The 20,471-nt window shown below is 44.4% G+C and overlaps 1 pseudogene; it reads right to left on the bottom strand.

Moving 5' to 3' along the window:
* Window positions 1-338: 338 nt before the first annotated feature.
* On the bottom strand, window positions 339-20,017 carry LOC121563314 (annotated as a pseudogene).
* Window positions 20,018-20,471: the final 454 nt, after the last annotated feature.

The following is a 20,471-nucleotide window of genomic DNA, read 5'->3' as shown; positions in this document are numbered from 1 at the left end:
GTAATATTTGTAATTTGCATTTTATTTATCTGATTGTCCTTGCACATCCAACAGGACTTGTGTTACAAACAGGTTTATCAGCATTCGAGATAAAACACCCATAAAAGCATTCATATTTGATGATCTCGAGGGCCTCTGTACATAATAGTGAAAAGTGCAAACCAGAAGAGTATTTTCCTCACTAAAGTGCCTGTGAGAGGAGGCTACTAGACTATTGAGACGCAGCCACAGTGTGTGTCCTCAAAATGAGGAGGTGTTGAAGGTGCCCCACAGGAGTCGGCAGGAGGTGAAGAAGTATTCACCAGCAAACATGAAGATGTTGCTCGTACCAGGAAGTGCTAGAAGTCGGCCATCCTGCCACGGTGCTCCAGGTGCTGCCGCAGGTACAAGACATGCTCCGCCTTCAACTCCTCCTGTAACACACACACGTCAGGTCATGTTGGAAACTCAGGGGATAGTGGTTTAAGAAGAAGGGGCTAAGGTGAGAGTAGGGGTAATGGTAGGGTGTAGGGAAAGACTTATAAGTCACCTTTCTATCTAGGAATTTAGAGTTAATCTGCATGTCCATCTCCCACACCAGACACCTCTTCTCAAACACTGGCTTATCATCCCTCACCTCTGACACACAACACACATAGACAGAAACATGTAAATAGGGGAACATTCCTAATAGTGTTTGTGTCTGTGTGTGGGTACCTGTGTGTGTGTGTGTACCTGTGTGTATTTAGGGCGGGAGCAGCAGGAGCCTCATGTTGACGGGAGAGCCCACCTGCACTCGGCTGGCCAGGTGCCTAAACAGGAACATGATAGGACATCACACAGAGAGAAAGAGATGACAGGAGCAGTGGTGCCCTGTATGTCCCGGGTTTCTCTGGTGCAGGCCGGGTTACTGTAAAAGCACTTTGTGACAACTGCAGATGTAAAAAAAAAGACCATATATAATTTTGCTTGATTGATTGTATAAGGAGAAGTGATGTCCACACAACCGTCAGGTAGGAAGAAGCACTGCTAACGCTGCCAAGTGGCTGGGATGTCATCCATTGAGTCCACCGTCCTCTCCACCCCAAACACCTCCACCACCTTCACTCCCACCGTCTGCTGTCTGCCGTCTGCCGTCTGCTGTCTGCACCCCAGCTCCCTCTAACTACAGATAGACCACTCATTAATCTTCTCAGTGTAACAGTTGGGATAATTCGGAGTGCAACGTGTTTCTCATCCCTGGATTGAGGTACGTTTTCCAAGCCATGTCTCGCTGTCCGACCCTAGTGCAGCTGTAAGCAAGCGGGTCGGATATGCTGGCTATCTGCCCCCTTACCTCACACATGCACACAACACACACACACACACACACACCACACACTCAATCACACACACACACACACAAACAAACACATGGAAATTATGACCATGTGTGTCTGTGTGTGCTCATCCATTCCTGTGTGTGAGTGTTACCTGTAGTAAGTTGTCTAGCTGCTGCAGCAGCTCCATGTATATGGATGTTCTCTACTGAACATGTGTGGGATGTAAGGGACTGTAATTATGTATCCAGCGTATTTATTCAGAATGAATATGAATGGAGGTTTGTTAACACAGTGTCCAGTGAAGGGCCAGATGTATACAAAATGGTGTCGTCTGCGTAGAGATATATCTGAGAGTCACCAGCAGCAAGAGCGACATCATTGATATACACGGAGAAAAGAGTCGGCCCAAGAATTGAACCCTGTGGCACCCCCATAGAGACTGCCATAGGTCCAGACAACAGGCCCTCCGATTTGACACATTGAACTCTATCTGAGAAGTAGTTGGTGAACCAGGCGAGGCAGTCATTTGAGAAACCAAGGCTATTTAGTCTGCCAATAAGAATGCGGTGGTTGACAGAGTCGAAAGCCTTGGCCAGGTCGATGAAGACGGCTGCACAGTACTCTCTATTATCGATCGCAGTTATAATATCGTTTAGGACCTTGAGCGTGGCTGAAGTGCACCCATGACCAGCTCGGAAACCAGATTGCATAGAAGAGAAGGTACGGTGGGATTCAAAATGGTCGGTGATCTGTTTGTTAACTTGGCTTTCAAAAACTTTCGAAAGGCAGGGCAGGATGGATATAGGTCTGTAACAGTTTGGATCTAGAGTGTCACCCCCTTTGAAGAGGGGGATGACCGCGGCAGCTTTCCAATCTCTGGGGATCTCAGACATTACGAAAGAGAGGTTGAACAGGCTAGTAATAGGGATTGCGACAATTTCGGCAGCTCGTTTTAGAAAGAAAGGGTCCAGATTGTCTAGCCCAGATGATTTGTAGGGGTCCAGATTTTGCAGCTCTTTCAGAACATCAGCTGTCTGAATTTGTGTGAAGGAGAAGGGGGGGGCATGGGCAAGTTGCAGCGGAGGGTGCAGAGCTGGTGGTAGTGGTAGCCAGGTGGAAAGCATGGCCAGCCGTAGCAAAATGATTGTTGAAATTCTCGATTATTGTAGATTTATCGGTGGTGATAGTGTTTCCTAGCCTCAGTGCAGTGGGCAGCTGGGAGGAAGTGCTCTTATTCTCCATGGACTTTACAGTGTCCCAAAACTTTTTGGAGTTAGTGCTACAAGATGCACATTTCTGTTTGAAAAAGTTAGCCTTTGCTTTCCTAACTGCTTGTGTTTTATCGCCCTCCAGGTTCCCTTGGAGAGTTCATCAATGAGCTTGACGCCTTGATAAGTTCCTTTCCTGAGGATGGCTCACCCCTCACAATTCTGGGGGACTTCAACCTCCCTACGCCTACCTTTGACTCATTTCTCTCTGCCTCCTTCTTTCCACTCCTCTCCTCTTTTGACCTCACCCTCTCACCGTCCCCCCCTACTCACAAGGCAGGCAATACGCTTGACCTCATCTTTACTAGATGCTGTTCTTCTACTAATCTCACTGCAACTCCCCTCCATGTCTCTGACCACTACTTTGTATCCTTTTCTCTCTCGCTCTCCTCCAACACTACTCACTCTGCTCCTACTCAGATGGTAATGCGCCGTCACAAACTTCGCTCTCTCTCTCCCGCTACTCTCTCCTCTTCCATCCTATCATCTCTTCCCTCTGCTCAATCCTTCTCCCTCCAATCTCCTGATTCTGCCTCCTCAACCCTCCTCTCCTCCCTTTCTGCATCCTTTGACTCTCTATGTCCCCTATCCTCCCGGCCGGCTCGGTCCTCCCCTCCAGCTCCGTGGCTTGATGACTCATTCCGAGCTCACAGAACAGGGCTCCGGGCAGCCGAGCGGAAATGGAGGAAAACTAGACTCCCTGTGGACCTGGCATATTTTTACTCCCTCCTCTCTACATTTTCTTCATCTGTTTCTGCTGCTAAAGCCACTTTCTACCACTCTAAATTCCAAGCATCTGCCTCTAACCCTAGGAAGCTCTTTGCCACCTTCTCCTCCCTGCTGAATCCTCCTCCCCCCTTCTCCCTCTCTGTGGATGACTTCGTCAACCATTTTGAAAAGAAGGTTGACGACATCCGATCCTCGTTTGTTAAGTCAAATGACACTGCTGGTCCTGCTCACACTGCCCTACCCTATGCTTTGACTTCTTTCTCCCCTCTCTCTCCAGATAAAATCTTGCGACTTGTGGTGGCCGGCCAACCAACAACCTGCCCGCTTGACCCTATCCCCTCCTCTCTTCTCCAGACCATCTCCGGTGACCTTCTCCCTTACCTCACCTCGCTCATCAACTCATCCTTGACCGCTGGCTATGTCCCTTCCGTCTTCGAGCGAGAGTTGCACCCCTTCTCAAAAAACCAACACTCGATCCCTCTGATGTCAACAACTACAGACCAGTATCCCTTCTTTCTTTTCTCTCTAAAACTCTTGAGCATGCCGTCTTTAGCCAACTCTCTTGCTATCTCTCTCAGAATGACCTTCTTGATCCAAACCAGTCAGGTTTCAAGACTGGTCATTCAACTGCTCTTCTCTGTGTCACGGAGGCTCTCCGCACTGCTAAAGCTAACTCTCTCTCCTCTGCTCTTGTCCTTCTAGACCTGTCTGCTGCCTTTGATACTGTGAACCATCAGATCCTCCTCTCCACCCTCTCCGAGCTGGGCATCTCCGGCGCGGCTCACTCTTGGATTGCGTCCTACCTGACCGGTCGCTCCTACCAAGTGGCGTGGCGAGAAGCTCTCTCCGCACCACGTGCTCTCACCACTCGTGTCCCCCAGGGCTCAGTTCTAGGCCCTCTCCTATTCTCGCTATACACCAAGTCACTTGGCTCTGTCATATCCTCACATGGCCTCTCCTATCATTGCTACGCAGACGACACACAACTAATCTTCTCCTTTCCCCCTTCTGATAACCAGGTGGCGAATCGCATCTCTGCATGTCTGGCAGACATATCAGTGTGGATGACGGATCACCACCTCAAGCTGAACCTTGGCAAGACGGAGCTGCTCTTCCTCCCGGGAAGGACTGCCCATTCCATGATCTCGCCATCACGGTTGACAACTCCGTTGTGTCCTCCTCCCAGAGTGCGAAGAGCCTTGGCGTGACCCTGGACAACACCCTTTCGTTCTCCGCTAACATCAAGGCGGTGACCCGATCCTGTAGGTTCATGCTCTACTACATTCGGAGAGTACGACCCTGCCTTACACAGGAAGCGGCACAGGTCCTAATCCAGGCACTTGTCATCTCCCGTCTGGATTACTGCAACTCGCTGTTGGCTGGGCTCCCTGCCTGTGCCATTAAACCCCTACAACTCATCCAGAATGCCGCAGCCCGTCTGGTGTTCAACCTTCCCAAGTTCTCTCACGTCACCCCGCTCCTCCACACACTCCACTGGCTTCCAGTTGAAGCTCGCATCTGCTACAAAGACCATGGTGCTTGTCTACGGAGCTGTGAGGGGAACGGCACCTCCGTACCTTCAGGCTCTGATCAGTCCCTACACCCAAACGAGGGCATTGCGGTCATCCACCTCTGGCCTGCTGGCCCCCCTACCTCTGCGGAAGCACAGTTCCCGCTCAGCCCAGTCAAAACTGCTCCCTCATGACGCCAGGACAGCGGAGTCACTCACCACCTTCCGGAGACACTTGAAACCCCACCTCTTTAAGGAATACCTGGGATAGGATAAAGTAATCCTTCTACCACCCCCTTACCCCACCCCACCCCCACAACAAAAAAATAAAAAATAAAAAAAACATTGTAAAGTCGTTATCCCACTGGCTCTAAGGTGAATGCACCAATTTGTAAGTCGCTCTGGATAAGAGCGTCTGCTAAATGACGTAAATGTAAATGTAAACACTTCAGTGCGGAAAACAGGCGCACTGGAAAAACAACGAAGCACACGGTTGAAAATAACCAGGCGATACAAAATAACAAAGAGCTCCACCGAGCTAATCGAACATCCACAATAAACAATCACACACGAAGACAAGGGGGCAGAGGGAACACTTATAAAGGTACTGATGAGGGGATATGAACCAGGTGTGTGAAATAAACAAGACAAAACAAATGGAATGTTGAGATGAGGAGCGGCAGTGGCTAGAAGGCCGGTGACAACGAGCGCCGAAGCCTGCCCGAACAAGGAGAGGAGGCAGCCTCGGAGGAAGTTGTGACACGTATCCTGTTGCTGCCACTCCTCTCCATTAACTCAATCTTGTGGATGAAATGAGAAAAATGAATTAATGAAGTCCAAATGATTATCCGTCTTCGTTGTTTACGTTTGGATATTTATTGAACAAACATTACACGGACAGGCCCGGCTCCAGCATGACATGCCTGAGGGGGCATTTTAAATCCATGGGTGGGGACAACTGGTAGGCCTTGCTTTATAGCCTACTACTGTTCAAATGTACAAAAATTTATCTGAAATGTAGCCGTACACATCAACAACCATCGTTTTATAGAATAACACAAAGAATATATGCGCCCCACTACCACATACAGGTGCATCTGAAATACAGCCGTAGCTATTGTAGGCCTACACATTATTTGCGCCTACCATCACGCACAGATCAGCTCAACAGAATGAGCACCACTAGGCTATCAAAGATTCTTACAGGCTTCAAAGCTTATTGCTGTCGAATTTGTGACACTAAGTTGTCTATGCAATGAGCGTAACCAAGCTGCCACTTCTCCAGGTGCGCAATAATTTCTGTGTGGGAGAGTTTCACACACAGACACACACACACACACGCTATAGCAAGAGAGCAGGGAGGAGGCGAAAATGTAGGGCCATACATGTTGTAGCTTACCATTTAGAAGAGCTGCAGCCTTCTCGATGCTGTGTTGAACCTCATGAGAAGTTTCTGATTCCATTCTCCTTCCTAGCGAAATGTACTTGTCAGGTCCCTCTCAAATGCATGCTGAACAAGCTGGGCTTTTCGTTGATGTAACATGCTCTGTGTCTGTGTCTGTGTTCAGAGTCTATGTTCACTGAATACATTCTTCATTGTGGATTTATTGTTTTCGCACATTGCTGTAGATGCCCCAAAAATGTTAATCATGTTTAAGTACTAAAAGCACAGTCGGCATTGCTGACAAAGGCCCGTCGTATCTTTGAAGAACACTGAGTGGGGTCCATTTATTGTTGCTGGCTGTGGTTCTGATTTCACTTTGCAAGAATGTGCGAGCCCCAATAAAATCTGCTTACACGGGTTCAGTTTTAGTTAGATTCAACAGGTCATCAGGTGCTAGCGGCCGGGGTAACGGCGGTGCAGGTGCTTATATATATATAATTCGAAAAGGCATGATATTGACATTCCGGTAAGGCAGTCACATTTATATTGCAGTAACCAGTGGCATAAAGTACTTAAGTAAAAAATACTTTAAAGTACTACTTAAGTAGTTTTTGGGGGTATCTGTACTTTAAAATGTATATTTCTGACAACTTTTACTTTTACTTCACTACATTCCTAAAGAAAATAATGTACTTTTTACTCCATACATTGTCCTTGACCCCAAAAGTGCACGTTACATTTTGAATGCTTAGCAGGACAGGAAAATTGTCAAATTCACGCACTTATCAAGAGAACATCCCTGGTCAACCCTACTGTCTCTGATCTGGCGGTCTCACTAAACACAAATGCTTAGTTTGTAAAGACGTCTGAGTGTTGGAGTGTGCCCCTGGCTATCCGTGAATAAAATAAACAAGAAAATGGTGCCATCTGGTTTGCTTAATGCAAGGAATGTGAAATGATTTACAGTGCCTTGCAAAAGCATTCATCCCCCTTGGCATTTTTCCTATTTTGTTGCATTACAACCTGTAATTTAAATTGATTTTTATTTGGATTTCATGTAATGGACATACACAAAATAGTCGAAATTGGTGAAGTGAAATGAAGAAAATCACTTGTTACAAAAAATTATACAAAATAAATAACGGAAAAGTGGTGTGTGCATATGTATTCACCCCCTTTGCTATGAACCCTAAATAAGATCTGGTGCAACCAATTACCTTCAGAAGTCACATAATTAGTTAAATAAAGTCCACCTGTGTGCAATCTAAGTGTCATATGATCTTTCACATGATCTCAGTATATATACACCTGTTCTGAAAGGCCCTAGAGTCTGCATCACCACTAAGCAAGGGGCACCACCAAGCACGCGACACCATGAAGACCAAGGAGCTCTCCAAACAGGTCAGGGACTAAGTTCTGGAGAAGTACAGATCAGGGTTGGGTTATAAAAAAAGATCAGAAACTTTGAACATCCCATGGAGCACCATTAAATCCATTATTAAAAAATTGAAAGAATATGGCACCACAACAAACCTGCCAAGAGAGGGCCGCCCACCAAAACTCACGGACCAGGCAAGGAGGGCATTAATCGGAGAGGCAACAAAGAGACCAAAGATAACCCTGAAGGAGCTGCAAAGCTCCACAGTGGAGATTGGAGTATCTGTTCATAGGACCACTTTAAGCCATACACTCCACAGAGCTGGGCTTTATGAAGAGTGGAAAGAAGAAAGCCAAAAAAATAAGCAAACTTGTTTGGTGTTCGCCAAAAGCCATGTGGGATACTCCCCAAACATATGGAAGAAGGTACTCTGGTAAGATGAGACTAAAATTGAGTTTTTTGGCCATCAAGGAAAACGCTATGTCTGGCGCAAACCCAACACCTCTCATCAGCCCGAGAACACCATCCTCACAGTGAAGCATGGTGGTGGCAGCATCATGCTGTGGGGATGTTTTTCATCGGCAGGGACTGGGAAACTGGTCAGAATTGAAGGAATGATGGATGGCGCTAAATACAGGGAAATTCTTGAGGGAAACCTGTTTCAGTCTTCCAGATATTTGAGACTGGGACGGTGGTTCACCTTCCAGCAGGACAATGACCCTAAGCATACTGCTAAAGCAACACTAGTGGTTTAAGGGGAAACATTTAAATGTCTTGGAATGGCCTAGTCACAGCCCAGACCTCAATCCAATTGAGAATCTGTGGTATGACTTAAAGATTGCTGTACACCAGCGGAACCCATCCAACTTGAAGGAGCTGGAGCAGCCTTGAAGAATGGGCAAAAATCCCAGTGGCTAGATGTGCCAAGCTTATAGAGACATACCCCAAGAGACTTGCAGCTGTAATTGCTGCTAAAGTTGGCTCTACAAAGTATTGACTTTGGGGGGGATGAATAGTTATGCACGCTAAAGTTTTCAGTTTTTTGGTCTTATTTCTTGTTTGTTTCACAAGAAAAAATATTTAGCATCTTCAAAGTGGTAGGCATGTTGTGTAAATCAAATGATACAAACCCCCCAAAAATCAATTTTAATTCCAGGTTGTAAGGCAACAAAATAGGAAAAATGCCTACGGGGGTGAATACTTTTGCAAGCCACTGTATACTCTTACTTTTAATACTTACGTATCAATTACATTTACTTTTGATACTTAAGTATATTTAAAACCAAATACTTTTAGACTTTTACTCAAGTAGTATTTTACTGGGTGACTTTCACTTGAGTCATTTTCTATTAAGGTATCTTTACTTTTACTCAAGTATGACAATTGGTTACTTTTTCCAACTGGCAGTAACTAATGACAGTTTTCTAAATTATTTCTTGTTCTCTGTTCTGTAGGTTCTTCAGAGCCTCCATCCTCCATTGATTTTATACTCTGGTCCAGTCACATAGGCAGACTAAAGGGAGGTGGAAAAAACAGTTACGCATAACACTTACTGGATAATGGCGCTGGAGGGGATTGCTGCCGTTTTACGGTCTCCTAACCAACTGTGCTATTTTGTTAGTTTTTTCGCATTGTTTGTAACTTACAGTGGGGCAAAAAAGTATTTAGTCAGCCACCAATTGTGCAAGTTCTCCCACTTAAAAAGATGAGAGAGGCCTGTAATTTTCATCATAGGTACACGTCAACTATGACAGACAAATTGAGAAAAAAAAATCCAGAAAATCCCATTGTAGGATTTTTTAATGAATTTATTTGCAAATTATGGTGGAAAATAAGTATTTGGTCACCTACAAACAAGCAAGATTTCTGGCTCTCACAGACCTGTAACTTCTTCTTTAAGAGGCTCCTCTGTCCTCCACTCGTTACCTGTATTAATGGCACCTGTTTGAACTTGTTATCAGTATAAAAGACACCTGTCCACAACCTCAAACAGTCACACTCCAAACTTCACAATGGCCAAGACCAAAGAGCTTTCAAAGGACACCAAAAACAAAATTGTAGACCTGCACCAGGCTGGGAAGACTGAATCTGCAACAGGTAAGCAGCTTGGTTTGAAGAAATCAACTGTGGGAGCAATTATTAGGAAATGGAAGACATACAAGACCACTGATAATCTCCCTCGATCTGGGGCTCCATGCAAGATCTCACCCCGTGGGGTCAAAATGATCACAAGAACGGTGAGCAAAAATCCCAGAACCACACGGGGGGACCTAGTGAATGACCTGCTGAGAGCTGGGACCAAAGTAACAAAGCCAACCATCAGTAACACACTACGCCGCCAGGGACTCAAATCCTGTAGTGCGAGACGTGTCCCCCTGCTTAAGCCAGTACATGTCCAGGCCCGTCTGAAGTGCATTTGGATGATCCAGAAGAGGATTGGGAGAATGTCATATGGTCAGATGAAACCAAAATATAACTTTTTGGTAAAAACTCAACTCGTCATGTTTGGAGGACAAAGAATGCTGAGTTGCATCCAAAGAACACCATACCTACTGTGAAGCATGGGGTTGGAAACATCATGCTTTGGGTCTGTTTTTCTGCAAAGGGACCAGGACGACTGATCCGTGTAAAGGAAAGAATGAATGGGGCCATGTATCGTGAGATTTTGAGTGAAACCCTCCTTCCATCAGCAAGGGCATTGAAGATGAAACGTGGCTGGGTCTTTCAGCATGACAATGATCCCAAACACACCGCCCGGGCAACGAAGGAGTGGCTTCGTAAGAAGCATTTCAAGGTCCTGGAGTGGCCTAGCCAGTCTCCAGATCTCAACCCCATAGAAAATCTTTGGAGGGAGTTGAAAGTCTGTGTTGCCCAGCGACAGCCCCAAAACATCACTGCTCTAGAGGAGATCTGCATGGAGGAATGGGCCAAAATACCAGCAACAGTGTGTGAAAACCTTGTGAAGACTTACAGAAAACGTTTGACCTGTGTCATTGCCAACAAAGGGTATATAACAAAGTATTGAGAAACTTTTGTTATTGACCAAATACTTATTTTCCACCATCATATGCCAATAAATTCATAAAAAAATCCTACAATGTGATTTTCTGGAATTTTTTTCTAATTTTGTCTGTCATAGTTGACGTGTACCTATGATGAAAATGACAGGCCTCTCTCATCTTTTTAAGTGGGAGAACTTGCACAATTGGTGGCTGACTAAATACTTTTTTTCCCCACTGTATTTTGTACATAATGTTGCTGCTACCATCTCTTATGACTGAAAAGAGCTTCTGGATATCAAAACAGCGATTACTCACCTTGAACTGGACGAAGATTTTTTCTTTAATGAGTCTGACGCGAAGGATATACTGCTTCTCCGAGACCAGGCACAAATCCCCATCATTCGGGTGAAGAAAAGACGGAAATTAGTCGTCGAGTGGGTAACCCACCTCTACCATCCGTTCTATTGGCCAACGTGCAATCACTGGAAAATAAACTGGATGATCTCCGTTCGAGATTATCCTACCAACGGGACTTTAAAAATGGCAATATCTTACGTTTCACCAAGTCATGGCTGAACGACGACATGGATAATATAAAAATACTTTAAAGTACTACTTAAGTAGTTTTTGGGGGTATCTGTACTTTAAAATGTATATTTCTGACAACTTTTACTTTTACTTCACTACATTCCTAAAGAAAATAATGTACTTTTTACTCCATACATTGTCCTTGACCCCAAAAGTGCACGTTACATTTTGAATGCTTAGCAGGACAGGAAAATTGACAAATTCACGCACTTATCAAGAGAACATCCCTGGTCAACCCTACTGTCTCTGATCTGGCGGTCTCACTAAACACAAATGCTTAGTTTGTTCGAGATTATCCTACCAACGGGACTTTAAAAATGGCAATATCTTACGTTTCACCAAGTCATGGCTGAACGACGACATGGATAATATAGAGCAGGCTGGGTTTTCCGTGCATCGGCAGGACAGAAAAGCTACGTCTGGTAAGACGAGGGGTGGGTGTGTGTGTCTATTTGTCAACAGCTGGTGCGCAATGTCTAATATTAAATAAGTCTCAAGGTATTTCTCGCCTGAGGTAGAGTACCTCATGATAAGCTGTAGACCATACTATCTACCAAGAGAGTTTTCATCTATATTATTCATAGCCGTCCATTTACCACCACAAACAGATGCTGGCACTAAGAACGCACTCAACGAGCTTATAGTGCTCCATAAGCAAACAAGAAAATGCTCATCCAGAAGCGGTGACCCTAGTGGCCGGAGACTTTAATGCAGGCAAACTTAAATCCTTTCTACCAGCATGTCACGTGTGCAACCAGAGGGAAAAAAATCTAGACCACCTTTACTCCACACACAGAGACGTATACAAAGCTATCCCTCGCCCTCCATTTGGCAAATCTAACCATAAGTCTATCCTCCTGATTCCTGCTTACAAGCTAAAACTACAGCAGGAAGTACCAGCGACTTGCTCAAAACGGAAGTGGTCGGATGATGCGGATGCTATGCTACAGGACTGTTTTGCTAGCACAGACTGGAATATGTTCTGGGATTCATCCAATGGCATTGAGGTGTATACCACCTCAGTCACTGGCTTCATCAATAAGTGCATCGACGGCTTCGTCCCCACAGTGACCGTGCGTACATATCCCAACCAGAAGCCATGGATTACAGGCAACATCCGCACCGAGCTAAAGGCTAGAGCTGCCGCTTTCAAGGAGCGGGACACTAATCCGGAAGCTTATAAGAAATCCCGCTATGCCCTCAGACGAACCATCAAACAGGCAAAGCGTCAATACAAGAATAAGATTGAATCCTACTATACCGGCTCTGACGCTCGTCGGATGTGGCAGGGCTTGCAAACTATTACGGACTACAAAGGGAAACCTATGTATGAATGCTGTTAATTGATTACAGCTCAGCGTTCAACACCATAGTGCCCACAAAGCTCATCACTAAGCTAAGGACCCTGGGACTAAACACCTCCCTCTGCAACTGTATCCTGGACTTCCTGACGGGCCGCCCCCAGGTGGTAAGTGTAGGCAACAACACATCTGCTACACTGCTACTCAACACTGGGGCCCCTCAGGAGTGCGTGCTTAGTCCCCTCCTGTACTCCCTATTCACCCACAACTGTGTGGCCAAGCACGACTCCAACAGCATCATTAAGTTTGCTGACGACACAACAGTGGTAGGCCTCATCACTGACAACGATGAGACAGCCTATATGGAGGAGGTCAGAGACCTGGCAGTGTGGTGCCAGGACAACAACCTATCCCTCAATGTGAGGAAGACAAAGGAGCTGATCATGGACTACAGGAAAAGGAGGGCCGAACAGGCCCCCATTAACGTCGATGGGGGTGTAGAGGAGCGGGTTGAGAGTTTCAAGTTCCTTCTTGTCCACATCACCAATAAACGATCATTGTCCAAACACACTAAGACAGTTGTGAAGAGGGCACAACAACACTTTTTCCCCCTCAGGAGACTGAAAAGATTGGGCGTGGGTCCACAGATCCTCAAAAAGTTATACAGCTGCACCGTCGAGAGCATCCTGACCGGTTGCATCACTGCCTGATATGGCAACTGCTCAGCATCAGACTACTTTTCAACGTCCATGGACGTCCGGTGTCGGTCAGTTGGTGCTCAATAGGTAAGGATGCTGGTTGCAGTAAATGGAAAGAGAGGGGGCTCATGGGTAGGTGTCAGTAAGAGCCGGGAGAGGTGACATTAACTGGAGAGAGAGAGGGAAAGAGAGAGAGGGGTTGACCAGACTGTTTTCACACTTGCTTTGACCACCAGATGACAGAAAGAGAAAGAAAACAGTTATGAGTTGAACTTAACAGTATGCCAGTGAAAAGAAGGACTGTAGCAGGTGCCCCATCTGTGGTTTGTGACTGCTATCATTTCCCATTGTAGCCAATTCAATTGCAATGATTCTGTTACTGAGTTTTCTGAAATTATGTTAGTTTTAATCACTTATTGATTCGTAAACCCAATAGATATCAGTAAAAACACTATAACTAATTGGTAGGTCTACCTTTACTTGTTGCCTCTTTGAACTTTCATTATCCTCCCTCATGACGGAGAGAAATTAGAAAATATCTGTGGGTTTTTGGTAGCGGAATTTCAAGGCACAGGTCAATGTTTCTTAAACATACACAAGGCAAATCATTTATCCAAAACAAAATATAAGTGTTGATATTAGTTGGCAGGGGTCTTTATTTTGAATACCTTTTAAGACTTTTTCTGGTAGATATTTTCTAAGACCCCTTTTCCATCTGTTTGACCAGAAATCAAAGCCTTCGCTTATTCCTAATACTTAGGATAGAAAATGGTTGAAACATTTATATATGCCTTAATTTCTAAATAATATAGACACAGCATTTGACACCAGATTTGACATGCTCCTATGAACTTCACATGTTGGTGCTCATGGGTCCTTTTAAAATGCCAGTTGGTTTCTTCTCACTCGCCAACTCCTTATTTGGCAAGAGAGCAGAAACAGACTGGCACCCAGGCTAATGGTACACCACAATGATAAAACAACAACAATACACCTTTTCACAAGGGGAAGCTACCACCTCTGCCATAAGCCATTATATGGCTGCCTGTCTGACCATCTCTGTACTGCATGGTCATCTCTACAACTTTGACAGGTTTAAAGTTACAGACATATTGGGTCCTTACTGAGACATGCTGGTACCATTTAGATATTCCACTCCGGTATTGTGTCATAAGTCCTCAAGTGTGGCTGTGTCATAATCTAACACAGTATGTGTTCTCCTTGAGTCATGGTAGAGTGTATGATTAAAATGGAGAGGCACTTTAATCAGACTTTATACAAGGAATGCATCCCAAATGACACCTTATTCCCTTTATAGTGCATTACCTTTGACCAGGATCCATAGGGAATAGGGTGCCAGGGCCCTGGGGACGCCCACAAGGAATGGAGGGTGATGTAAGTGCAGTGCTTACCAGGGCATACGCAGTTGCAGCGAATGCCTTGCTCAATGAAATCGGCTGCTATATGCTGAGTGAACAAAACATTAGGAACACCATCCTAATATTGAGTTGCACCCCATTTTGCTCTCAGAACAGCCTCAATTCGTCGGGGCATGGACTCTACAAGGTGTCGAAAGCATTCCACAGGGATGCTGGCCAATGTTAACTCCAATGCTTCCCACATTTGTGCCAAGTTGGCTGGATATCCTTTGGGTGGTGGGCCATTCTTGATACACACGGGAAACTGTTGAGCGTGAAAAACCCAGCAGTGTTGCAGTTCTTGACACACTCAAACCGGTGCGCCTGGCACCTAATACCATACCATTCAAGGGCACTTCAATATTTTGTCTTGCCCATTCACCCTCTGAATGGCACACATACACAATCCATGTCTTGATTGTTTCAAGGCTTAAAATAATTTTTCACCTGTCTCCTCCCCTTCATCTACTGATTGAAGTGGATTTAACAAGTGATATCAATTAGGGATCATAGCTTTAACCTGGATTCACCTGGTCAGTCTATGTCATGGAAAGAGTAGGTGTTCCTAATGTTTTGTACACTTAGTCTAGATTTGGTGAGACCAATGACTGCAGCATTGGAGGTGCTGTACACATGACGATTTGGACGTGCTGTACACACAATGATTCGTCACACCTACGTTTTGCTTGACTAATTACATTGTCAGAGATAACAGGATCAGATAGGACACATCTCATTGGCTGTTCAGGAATTGTACTGTCTATTGAATACAAAATCACATTAATGATACTTTACCTTTTGGGCCATTGATGCATTGTTAATGATATTCCCAGACTTCTTGGCCAACATCTGAGGTGAAAAAACAAAGTTGATTAAGAAGGGTAGTGGGAAACCAATTTAAGGACATTGACTTTATTGACTTTGTGTTCAAAAAGTGTTTCATCAAATGAGTCAGATATTAGTAATAACTATTAACTACTCACTATTAAATTGAAGGTGCTGTTGCATTCCCTATCTACATAAAAGACAGCTGATTATAATAAAAGCCAACTCAAGATCGACTGAAAGAGTGGATGGATGCATTGTATGCTAAGGAGCGCTAATTAAGACTACACTTTGTGGTAATTTGGTCAGTTTATGGTTAAAGCCAGGAGTAGTGGCTAGAGGTTAGCATCCTATATCCCATGGCTCAATGCAATGCAGTTAATCCGGGTGGGAGAGCAGTCGAAGGAAAAACAACATGTAAGTCAATTGACCACAGCACCTCTCTCTCTCTCTCTCTCTCTCTCTCTCTAGACTACAATAGGATAATAAGATAATCAGGGAACAACAGGGGCAGAATGGACATATGTATTCCTGTAATCCTTAGGTCAGAGGTCATGTGGGGCGGCAGGTAGCTTAGTGGTTAAGAGTGTTGTGCCAGTAACCGAAAGGTTGCTGGTTCTAATCCCCGAGCCGACTAGGTGAAAAATCTGTCGATGTGTCCTTGAGCAAGGCACTTAACCCTAATTGCTCCTGTAAGTTGCTCTGGATAAGAGCATCTGCTAAATGACCCCAAAAAAATGTGTAGTGGAGGGATGGGTTTGATGGTGGGAATCAGCTTGGGCAGGAGGTACATGCTGCGGACGTTGACTTCCATGGTGAAATCCCAGTCGGTCTCCTTGGAGTCCAGTTTGGAGCCGAAATGGACGAACCTGGGAGAGGATGATGATGGGCGGTGGCCAATTTGAGGATCCAAAATGGCAGTGTTCCAGGTTGTCATTTTTGCAGTTGCTCTGTGAATCTTTACATTTACATTTGAGTCATTTAGCAGACGCTCTTATCCAGAGTGACTTACAGTTAGTGAGTGCATACATTTTCAATCTTAGATTGCTATCATATTAATATGGTTCTCCAGGTGTGAGATATGACTGCATAAGAGACAACCTGGAGCACCACCAATCGCTTCTCGTTCACCTTTGCCCATCTACCTGTTGACACCTCAGTCGAGCTAGTCTGGTTGTACCAGACATCGCACCACCAAATTCTCATTCAAGTCAACCCTCTTCCACTTCCAGACCAGTGTCACAGATGAGGGAGACAAGAGTGCTTATTCACAGGGCCTGAGCAAAGTGCTGTGCAGATGAGCCTTATACCTGTGAACAAACTGTCTATACTGTGGGTCTTCTGAGGGTGACACCGACCTAAATATTAGGGCAGCATCTTAGTGACCTCCATTAAGGGGATTGGTTGGTGACAGAGTGGAGGGTAAGCCCATGGGATTCTGGGATTTTGGAATGTACACTCACACAGAACAGTGTCTGTTGGACATTTACAGTGAGTGGAGAGAGAAGTGCTAAATAATTTATCTTGTTTACTGGTTTAAACAAAATAACAAATATAAGTAGTTGTTGTTACTGTAGGTTTACAATGATTAACAACAGTGCCATAGCTATTTAGGGACAGTGGGTGCAAATCAAATGCTGGAAATGAGCCCAAGCTAAAGTGTGGTGGCTCAATATGTCTTGTTAATTCAATGTGTCAATGTTTTAATTGCAATAGTTCCTACACAAAAAAACGATTTGATGAGAGTGAAACAAGACCAGGAAAAAGCTGAACAACATTGAAAAATACCTCTACATGGTCAAACTCCTTGGCCAGACCTTTCACTTGGTCCTTCTTGGTCACATCCACCACTTTGGTCTCGATAGCTATATAAATACACGTTAGCCTGGCTAAACCAAACGGAATGCTGGTGAGCACAGCGTTTAGTTTGGCTACATCAACATATGATTAGCTTCAATAAGCCAAACCTAGTACAAGGAGATGTCGTAGGGGGATGTATTGCACACTAGATCATGTGAGGCGATTTGTGTCTAGATTAACAGGATTAGTAGGTGCGGGTAGAGGAGCATGCACGGAAAAGAGCAGTAGGACCGTACACTATCTGAGAGGAATATCTAGTCTATATATACAGTAGGCATGGTTAATGAACACCCATTGACCTATATGCTGGATAATCAATATGGTTGTGGGCTATAAACTACTCTGATCATAGACCATGTCATAGAAATACATTGAGTACTGAAATGTATGGTGAGAGGTTAGAAAGAGGCTAGCAAGTGATAAAGCCTTGAATTGTGTTTCTATGCAGCCTTTGAAAATACCAGTATTCTACTACCCTGAGAGGTAAGCGTTAATGAGTTTAACACTGTCAGAGTTGTAATGTTAATGTGAGTCAATTGCTCTCAAATCATAAAAATTGGTCAAGGTTAGGGATAGGTTAGGATTAGATTTAGGGTTAAGGTTAGTGTTAATAGCAAGGTTAGGCATAGAGTTAGTGGACCATCATTGGGAAGTTCTGCAAACCATTCAAATCTGTATAATAAACATCATTTTTATATGAACAATGGGCACTCGTTCATTCTCAAGATGCCCAGTAGATGGCATAAGTAAACCATAAGAAACTACCAGGGTGGACATTGAGTTCCTTCACTCTACATGGATATCTGTTGCTGTAACTTGGGCTCCCTCTTCGGAAAAGGCCCATAATGTATAAAGATAGAATATCTTGATTTTTCACACAAAAAAATCAGTAAAATGTTCAAATGAGACTGTACGTAGGTTTCTTCTCCCCTCACTCCTCTCAGTGTGTTCAGTGTAATGATGGCTTTTTGCCTTCTGATCTGAAACTGCTTGAATAGATATCAGTGGCTCTTGCCCACACGCGCGCACACACGGGCACAGGCACACGCACATGGCACCTCCCTCAAGAAGCATTGCTTCAAGGAACCCAATCAAGAATTGGGCAATGTGATCCAATCCCAGCAGTGATTACTAATTAGCTAAGGCCAATAAGCTAGGCCCTTCTTTTCTGGCAAGACATCGCACCAGAGGAAACCAGAGGAACTATTGGATGTGTGTAATTAATAATGAATGTGCAAACAGAGCATGGAGTCTGGAGAGAAGTGTTACAGGATATTATTTGGTAGGCGGAATATCTTTGTTCTGAAAATCTACAGCTCTAGTTTGAGATCCCTGAAGATACCTCTTCAGGGATCTCAAACTAGAGCTGTAGATTTTCATGTCATGGTAAGATGCTGCAAGGCCTTGGTATCAATTGCCTTTATAATATGTCCACAGAGGCTACAGCACTACACTACATGTGTTCATAGCTGGAAGCTAAGTACCGGGTAAGCCAATTTTGGATGAATGAGCTGATGGGAACTTCACTCTTTCCATCACTTTAGAAATGAGGACTTTTTTTTTAAATAGACACTTCACTTTGCAGCACTATCGTATACTCTAGCGCTTTGCAGAACTTTGCTCATGTTTCTGGCTGATAAGAACCCTCACAAACAAACCTGTTGGTACCGGACACACACACACATATACACACACGCGCGCGCACACACACACACAAACACACACACTGCGGGGGCTTGGCGAGGGAGAGAGTGCACGTCAATGGAAAGAGAGTGCACGTCAATGGAAAAAGAGAGTGCATGTCAGGATAGTGGAGCCCATGGACAGAAACAACAATTCAGTCACCAAAGCGACATATGCCTAACATTTATTTGAGTTAAGGCTGGTTTACACTAGACTGTGTCTACAGACAGTCACTAGATCAAGTATACACCAGCCTTTACAATAGAAAGCTATGTTGGCTCTACCATCCTGAACAAACTGAACAGTTTTCTCTCTCCATATTTTCCCCCACAGAGAGTGTAGCTACAGCAATAGCAGGAATCAGCCTAAAGGGCCTAAATGTTCATAACAAGAACCAGGGAAGATGCATTAACATTATAAGCTAGAAAATGGACCGTATCATCTATAAATAATTGTGTGTGAAATGTGATTGTGCAGCAGTGTGGTTGTGATGTGTAAATGGAGTAAATATTACCATGCGGCCCTTCCAATGCCCTGGGCGGCTGCTGACAACACAATGGCTTTCCCGTCCAGGCGGCAAATTATGATGCAGGCTTTAATTCCACTGGAAATGGTAATGCTGTGGATGAATAAAAACAATATTATTATTATTATTACTGTTAAAAATCGCAGTCAGTATGGTGAAGTTGACGTTGTTGTTGTGGTCAACTTCTTATTAAAATACTCAGCAGTGGAGGCTTGTCCTAAATAAACATGTAGGTTATATTAACATCGTTTTCAGTCTAGACCTTGATTATATCAATCAGGTGTGTTTGTGCTGGGCCTGAACAAAAGCCTGCAAAGTAACTCTCCAGGACCCTCCCCTGTCATATGACGAGATACTGGTAGATCTGCAAGCGATATATACAGTGACCCTATCCTCTCCCTGTTGTAGTGTTATGCTTTATATGAAGAATCCGGAGGCGAATATCACTTTGGTTGACTTTAATGAAACAATATGTAACATAACACAGGCGACTGTCTTCGCTGGAATTTTTACGATGGATGCATGCGGACCGACTTGCCCAATCATCTTTTACAAAAGTATTCAGACCCCCTTGACTTTTTCCACATTTTGTTAGGTTACAGCCTTATTCTAAAATGGATTCCTCATCAATCTACACACAATGCCCCATAATGACAAAGCAAAAGCTGGTTTGTCGAAATCTTTGCTAATTTATTAAAAATAAAAAATTGAAATATCATATTTACGTAAGTATTCAGACCCCTTTACTCAGTACTTTGTTGAAGCACCTTTGGCAGCGATTACAGCCTCAAGTCTGCTTGGGTATGACGCTACAAGCTTGGCACACCTGTATTTGGGGAGGTTCTCCCATGCTTCTCTGCAGATCCTCTCAAACTCTTTCAGGTTGGATGGAGAGTGATGCTGCACAGCTATTTTCAGGTCTCGTCAGAGATGTTCGATCGGGTTCAAGTCCGGGCTCTGGCTGGGCCTCTCAAGGACATTGAGACTTGTCCCGAAGCCA

Source organism: Coregonus clupeaformis, unplaced genomic scaffold (genome assembly GCF_020615455.1).
Source record: "Coregonus clupeaformis isolate EN_2021a unplaced genomic scaffold, ASM2061545v1 scaf1092, whole genome shotgun sequence".
In the NCBI taxonomy this organism is placed as follows: Eukaryota; Metazoa; Chordata; class Actinopteri; order Salmoniformes; family Salmonidae; genus Coregonus; species Coregonus clupeaformis.
The sequence above is the reverse complement of the archived record's forward strand: the minus strand, read 5'-3'. Positions and strand labels throughout refer to the sequence as shown.